The sequence below is a fragment of the Sander lucioperca genome, chromosome 11 (genome assembly GCF_008315115.2).
Source record: "Sander lucioperca isolate FBNREF2018 chromosome 11, SLUC_FBN_1.2, whole genome shotgun sequence".
Classification (NCBI taxonomy): domain Eukaryota; kingdom Metazoa; phylum Chordata; class Actinopteri; order Perciformes; family Percidae; genus Sander; species Sander lucioperca.
Window position 1 is genome coordinate 23,120,483 of NC_050183.1, and position 7,287 is coordinate 23,127,769.

Sequence of the window (7,287 nt, forward strand, 5' to 3'; positions counted from 1 at the left end):
TCCCATCTTATACATGCTGAAGTTTCAGATGTGTTAGTTTCAAAGTATAGGTCTATTTGTTTACCTAGGAATTCTATGAATAGAGGGTCTTGAAGCCATCCTGTTTGAAGATGCCATTTAGGGGGTTTGCTCACCATTTTGTTATTGATATATGTTAATGCTATTGCTGCATGGTCAGAGATAACTACACTATGGTACTGACAGTCAGAGATCCTGGGAAGCAAAAGTGCAGATATAAAAAAAAAATCATCAATATGTGAGTATGTTTGATGAGTACTAGAGTAACATGAGTAAGCTATTGAGTTAGGGTTAAGATTTCTCCAAATATCCAGCAGGTTTAAATCCATCATGAACTGTTGAATCAGTTTTCTTGATTTGGTAGAGCTGGGGGTAAACGATTATTTATTAAACGATTAATCGGGCGATTATTTTATCGATTAGTCGATTAGTCGACTAATCTAACGACTAATTGGACGATTAATATAACGATTATTTTTCTGTTGCTCGATTAATAAAAACCATAATGTATCTCAAATAAATACCAAAAAATTCTTAATAATATATTTTATTAAACAATTTTGCACAGCAAAAAATCTTCTGCTTTACACAAAATAAAATAATTATTTTACTGTTATACAGAATGAAAGGCCAGCCTGTTTACTCTTTTACAGTACCAACATAACTCTCTTGTTCAAAAAAATCAAGTTGTAGTGCAAAAAAGAAAAACACTGCAGTGAACAGTACAGACATTCCTGAGAGTGTTTAACACAACATAACAGTCCCAACATAAAACCTGATGCATAATCAAACTGACTCTCTTAACTGCTATTCTGTAGGTTTACATGCTAATGCAGCTGTGCACTTTGGTGGTGCTAGGCTAACCAACGCATCTTAGCTCTCTGTGCAGTTTGTTCGTGCTAGGTTAGTAGCTAACGTTCACGTTAGCTAACGTTAGCTACTATAGATAGCTGTGTTCTGCAGCCGTAAGCTAGCTACCATTCAAGCCAACATTAGATGATAACTAACGTTAGCTAAACACAGCTGTCTAGGCGCCAGTAGCTAGCTAACGTTAACGTTAGCTACTAACCTAGCACGAACAAACTGCACGGAGAGCTAAGATAGTTAGCTAGCACCACCTAAGTGCGCAGGCTACACAACACACTACACAAACATGAAATTAATTTAGCCAACGTTAGTACTTGGGACTATATTTGAAGTATTCCCATACCTTCGATGATTAAGGGCGAGCTGTTTTTTTAGGACTTTTTCTTTTCATGGGGCTTTTTGCAGGGCTTTGTTGGGAATTCTGTGAGGAGGTTGCTGTTTCGTCCTCCATCCTGCAATGTTTTGGTCTCCCACATGTGTGTGTGGCGAAGCGTCGACGCAAAAATACGACGTCGACGTAATTTTGACGTCGATGCGTCAACATCATTGACGCGTCGCTACAGGCCTATGATTTGGTATGTGTGTTGTCGGTGCCTGTTGAACGATCTTTCACTGGGTCTAAAGTGCAATTCATCCCCTGCCATGACAAGTTAGAGATTAGGAGAAATAAATCATTGTAAAACTTAAAGTTATCATCATTAGGGCCATATACATTAATTAGATTGATTTTATCTGAGAGAAAAAAATCCTTTAACAATTATAAATCTGCCTGCTGGATCCTTAGTTATTTTGTCAACCTGTATAGGAATGGATTTATGGATAGGAATCATAACCCCCCTAACATTTGAAGTATAGCAACTAGAGAACACCTGACCCTGCCATTTCCTCTGTATTCTAACTGTATCTCCTGCCGTCATATGGGTTTCCTGTAAGAAAACTACTTTTGCCTGCAATTGTTTGATTCTGTCCATTACTTGCTTATCTTTTTTTTAATAATACCCATTCCCCTACAATTCCATGTAAGGCATTTCACCTAACTATCAATTGTGTTACTGCAGGAGAACTGTTTTAGTATAAACCTTGTTTGCCATCTAGTGGTTGTGCTTTAGAATTACAACTAGAGCAAAAGCTGTACAAGTCCTTATAGGAACAGCATTTACAGAAAGTTTATGTTTCTTCGTAATATTTGCATTTGATGGCTTGTTTGATGTGGGTGCCCACTGTGGTATGTATTGAGTACTGAATACAATGTTGAGTACCAATTATTTCATATAAATATTGTGTATAAAACAGAACAATCTCCTCAGAGATGCCAGTGGATGTTGGCCTTGGGAAACATTTATCTTTTACTCTTTCTGGTTCTCCCACCATCCCTGTCTCTGGCATTACAGAGTCACAGTTTAATGAAACTTCCACTTCTGATTTCAAGGCCCCTCCTGCTTTTTTTTAGCATCTAAGTAAAAAAGAAAACAATTAAAATATAAAAATGAAAACAAAGATTGTGTTAAGTAACCAAATAGTAACCATAATAGGTTAAGCCACAACCATCAAAATAGATAATAATAATAATAATACAAAATAATGAGAGCATCCTTGAGTGTAATTATTGCTTCTTATTCTGCCTTTTACTCTCTGCTGTTCCCCTGTTTCACCACAAGACACACAACTATTCCACAATTATTATAACATTTTCACATTTTTAATCCAGACTTGACAGATGATGACATTCAGGTTCAGATGATGCTTTATTATTTTAGTCTTGCTGGAGTAAAACATGTCATCTAATTAAAACATACATACAGGCACAGAAAACCCTAATAGGAGCCTCAAAGAGCCTCATCATTTATATTGCCTGATTCAGAAATAGTATTAGCTCCACACTGGTTAACAGTTCAGATGTAATCACAGAGCTATATAATAATCTCTTTCTGTCTCTATTTTTAGTACACAGTGCTCACAGAGAGCCTCTGTGTGAGAGAGCCCCTGTTCTGCCTATTCCTCCAACTGTTAATGATTTTTACTCTTCGCACAAGGAGCAGAGAAGACAATGGTGCTGTCTAGACGAGCCACATCTAGACGAGCCACATCCTGTTTAAGTGACTATGAAGCCAAATAAAATAAATTAAAAAAAACAAAGAAAAGAAAAACACCTTTATACATTGTGAAAATGTTCTTTTATTTGGTTCCCGATTACATACCAGGCATGTTTATTGTAATTCACGCTGACAAACAAAGATGACTTTCACTTGCAAAGCATTTCATTTAAAAAAACTTTGTGATGTCATGTTAAGACATTGGGTCTAATTTCATCATGAGTTCCAAACTTTTGTAGGTACAGTTTGGATCAACTCCAGTTTGCCGCTATCAGTCATTACAAGACGGCACTTCTCACACTCCTCCTTGGTGTCTGTCCCTGTGCTCCACAAGGCTCGGATACTGTTGTTGTACATGACCAAGTTGCCGTCAGCCTGCATGATCACACGGACAGCGTCTGATCCACAAGTGCCTGTGGCCCACATAACCTTGTGTGGGCTACAGGTACAGTCATAGACGACAAAGTTACCATCATCCTGCAGGCAGAAACAGAGGCATTTGACTGATATCCAAACAATATATCAAAATATAGAGTGAGCATTTCATTTAAGAAAGAGTTACTCACCTGGAAGATAGCCTTATACTTCCCGTTGTTGGACATCAGATATTGGCCCATAAAGAGCTGCTCATTTTTAGACAAGAAGTTCTTAGTCATGATTCTGAAAGAGACAAACAACTAAATCGGTGATGTTGCATTGACACCATGTGTGTGTTTTTAGCATTTCTTTTGTGCTGCACCAGTAATTTGTAACTGAATAGTAACTCTACTTCTGCTTCTTACATTGAAAATGAAAATGTAATTAGTCTATCTCAGTTCATCACCACAGTAAGCTTGACGTACCTATTATAAACAGATTTAACAGCATCGTGCAACGACTCTGCGTTAAACTACTCTTGCTTAGTAATCTACATATGAATCCATCAGAGTACTTACAGTCTTGAATGTCACACCAGTCAGTCTGTGAGCAGAAGTGAAATTCACATCTTATTTATATCATCTGATCTGGGGATGGAAAGGGAGTGGCATATGACGTGACATTCTTATCTCGAAGTCCTGACTCCCATTTCCCTAGAATTACAATTTCTACTTTACAATAACAAAGATAAATCACAGGGTACATTAGTCATTTCAAAACACTGATCAAACACTCCGCCTCAACACCACCAAAACCAAACAAATCATATTTGACCCGAGAGAGGTGAAAGTCCATGTCCAAGTTGAATGGAATGGGGAAAGCAAAAAGAAACATTCTTTTTTGCAAGAAAGTTATTACATGTTTTTTTTTTTATGTGCCTCTGATCTTTGATTTTGAGTGTATTACTGGATAATTGTACTTCTTTAGGAAGTACAATCAGGCTGCAAAAGGGTGCTTTTTTGTTCGCCATCCAAATGGCTAGTGAATGTTCAAATGTTACCAGCCCCTCAATAGATTAGCATTGTTTTTCTGGATGGTGAGTGAAGCAAATCTACCAGCTCCTTGCATATTTTACCAGCATTTGGCTGGTGGAGACCCTGCACCACTGTTCTGTGTGTGTGTGTGTGTGTGTGTGTGTGTGTGTGTGTGTGTGTGTGTGTGTGTGTGTGTGTGTGTGTGTGTGTGTGTGTATGCCTCTGCCATGCTGGCTGTGATGGAGAAATTGTGGCTTCAGAGCACAGACTGTCAATGCAATGAAGGATGATGCACGCCATGGTTAGGATCTCAAAAGCCAATAGTGTCCATTCCACCAGTGCAAAGAGGAGCTGTAAAAGTGTAAGCACAGGCAAAAAAGTGAAAAGACACCAGCAGGAGATGGAGGAGGACCCTACATATGGTGCTGTTATGGATATGTAGACTGTAAACTAACTTGGGGGAACTAGGCTGTGTAATGGTTGTGTTCTGTCAGTTCGAAGTTTGTTATGTAATGGTCTCCAGTTGAAGGCCATGTTGATGTGTTGTTTTGGATGTTATGATCAGTGATGGATAAAGTAATAATGAGTTTTGGGTGTTAAACAGTGTGATACATGGATTTTACTTGGACCTAAAGAATATTTTGTCTGTAATTCATGGCTTTCAATAGAAACTAATGAAATTTTGCCATACAAATCTTTAAAGGCCGTTTTCTCAAAACAAGTTTTTTCTCACACTCCGAGCGAAGATTTTCCACTTCTGTAGCACCTACATACACCAAACTTTACAGTCATATTCCTAACTATATTCTGAAGGTTTTGACGGAGGGATTTGTTGATATATCATTATAGGCCTGATTTATATGACATTTTATGCCTAAAAATAGGGCAGAGATCCATTTCTTTTAAGGCTATTGGCAGTATTTTCTGATTTACTGGGTAACAAAAGGAGATATTCATAATCCCCTCTGTAAATGTCTTTTTATTGAAGATATCAACAAAATGCAATAAGAATTTTGAACCTTATTTTTTTCAATGGTCAAATTCTTCGCTTCAAAATATATGCAAATTAGCGCATATTTAATTAGATTAAGCCTTATTAGCATATTTAAACATAAAATTACAGAAAACTTGCCATACATTGTTTTCTCCTATTTATGTGAGTAATCAACTGTCAAAGTTTCATGGTGATGTCTGTAAGTTAAAATGTTTGCCCTATTCACCTGTTGTGTCTCGCCTTAATATTACAACATTTTATACAAACTGACATGAATCCATCATTTTCAGACTAATGTTATATGAAGGAATGAAGATTAAATTCTGATGAACAAATCACAACAGTGATGCAAAAACTGACACAAACAATCCTTTCTTGTGTTCTTTCAGTTATATTACAGTTTAGGTTTTACTATTGGCCCTAACATGAAATTAGCCAAATCCCCAGGAACACGGTTAACCAAACAAGAAAAAAACACACAAAATGGGGTCATTAAATACACACATACTGTCCGTCATATGTTGTTCAATCTAGCTAAATAATAAAGACAATCTATTTGTTTACGGACATCAAGCTAGGCTATATGCTAGCATGTCTGAAATTAGCCAAATCCCCAGGAACATGGACAAGCTAAACACACAAAGTGGGGTCATCACGTATACACATACTGCCCGTCATATATCGTTCAATCTAGCTAAACAATAAAGAAAATCTATTTGTTTATGGACATCAAGCTAGTCTATATGCTAGCGCCATATGCTATGTGCTTCATTTATGTTACTCACCCTTGTAGTTGTGGACCTAACTTGATATGTCCCGTTTCATGATGGGTGCAGGTGAAAGAGCATCGACCATTCTGTGCACATTGTTGACATATACTAATAATAAAGCAATGGACGGAGGGAGTAAATTAACTCGGTTACAGAGCAGCCGTCTGCAACGGATGTTCTAACGTAAAACGAACGCTCCCTCAACGGGGCAGGGATCATTTCATTGGTCAACACTACACCTAGCATTCTATTGGTGAAGAATTTAGATAGGCTTGTAACACAAAAAATCTGAGAGCACAGGAGAGATCCGACAGCAGAAGATTTGCAAGCGCGCAGAATCGGTCTGAGTGTGAGGAGAAGGGCCAAAGCTGAGAGCAGGAAATCTATCTTAGCAACAACATATCTGAGTCCAAGCAGAAAGTTTGAGCACAAGCAGAGCAAATCCAAGTGCGAGCAGTGACTATTTGAGTGTGAGAGCAAGGGTTTGAGGGAAATTATTACAAAATCTGAACGTAATCAGTGAGAAAAGCTCTCAAATTGAAAGAATGCGTTCTTGAAAAAATATAGGAATATAACTCCATACATTTCTTGCATCACACCTCAGAACATATCACTGAAACACTGTCAGCACTGCAATAGTAACCCTAATACTTTCTTACACCGGGTTGCCAATATGCCAGATGTTGTTATTATCAATGAGGAGTCCAGTGAGGTGTACATTTTGGAGGCAGGCTGCTCCTTTGATTTCAGCATGGAGAAGGCTTTCTAATCCAAAGTAGTTAAATACCAACCACTCCTAAACACCATCTCAGAGCTGGGCTATAGCTGCAGACTACTCGTTTTCATAGTTGGTTGCCTAGGACACACACACAGGTTGGTAGTAAGAGGGCTGCAACAACTTGGGATGGCCAAAAAGAGGGCTAAACCGCTTGCAAAGTACTGTGCCATATCTGCTATTATTGGCAGCCGCCACATACGGCGGAGACGTTGCTACTTATACCCTTAAGAAGTGAGTATTGTGCTTATTAAAGGCTGTGTTCATTTTCCAACGAATTTGCGCAATTTGCTTGTTGGTATAAAACGTTAAAACTGTTATCCATTGTATTTAATGTAATTGGGTATCACAAAATGGAATATAATACGGAAAAGTAGGC

General features: G+C 38.0%; 1 long non-coding RNA gene across 1 annotated transcript; it reads right to left on the bottom strand.

Annotated features, from left to right (window-relative positions):
• Positions 1-3,077: 3,077 nt before the first annotated feature.
• LOC116039969 lies at positions 3,078-4,044 on the bottom strand. Its single transcript, XR_004898811.1, has 2 exons — positions 3,914-4,044; positions 3,078-3,638 (listed from the first exon to the last, which is right to left on the bottom strand). It is a non-coding gene; the product is annotated as an uncharacterized LOC116039969 (long non-coding RNA).
• Between the last annotated feature and the right edge of the window lie 3,243 nt (positions 4,045-7,287).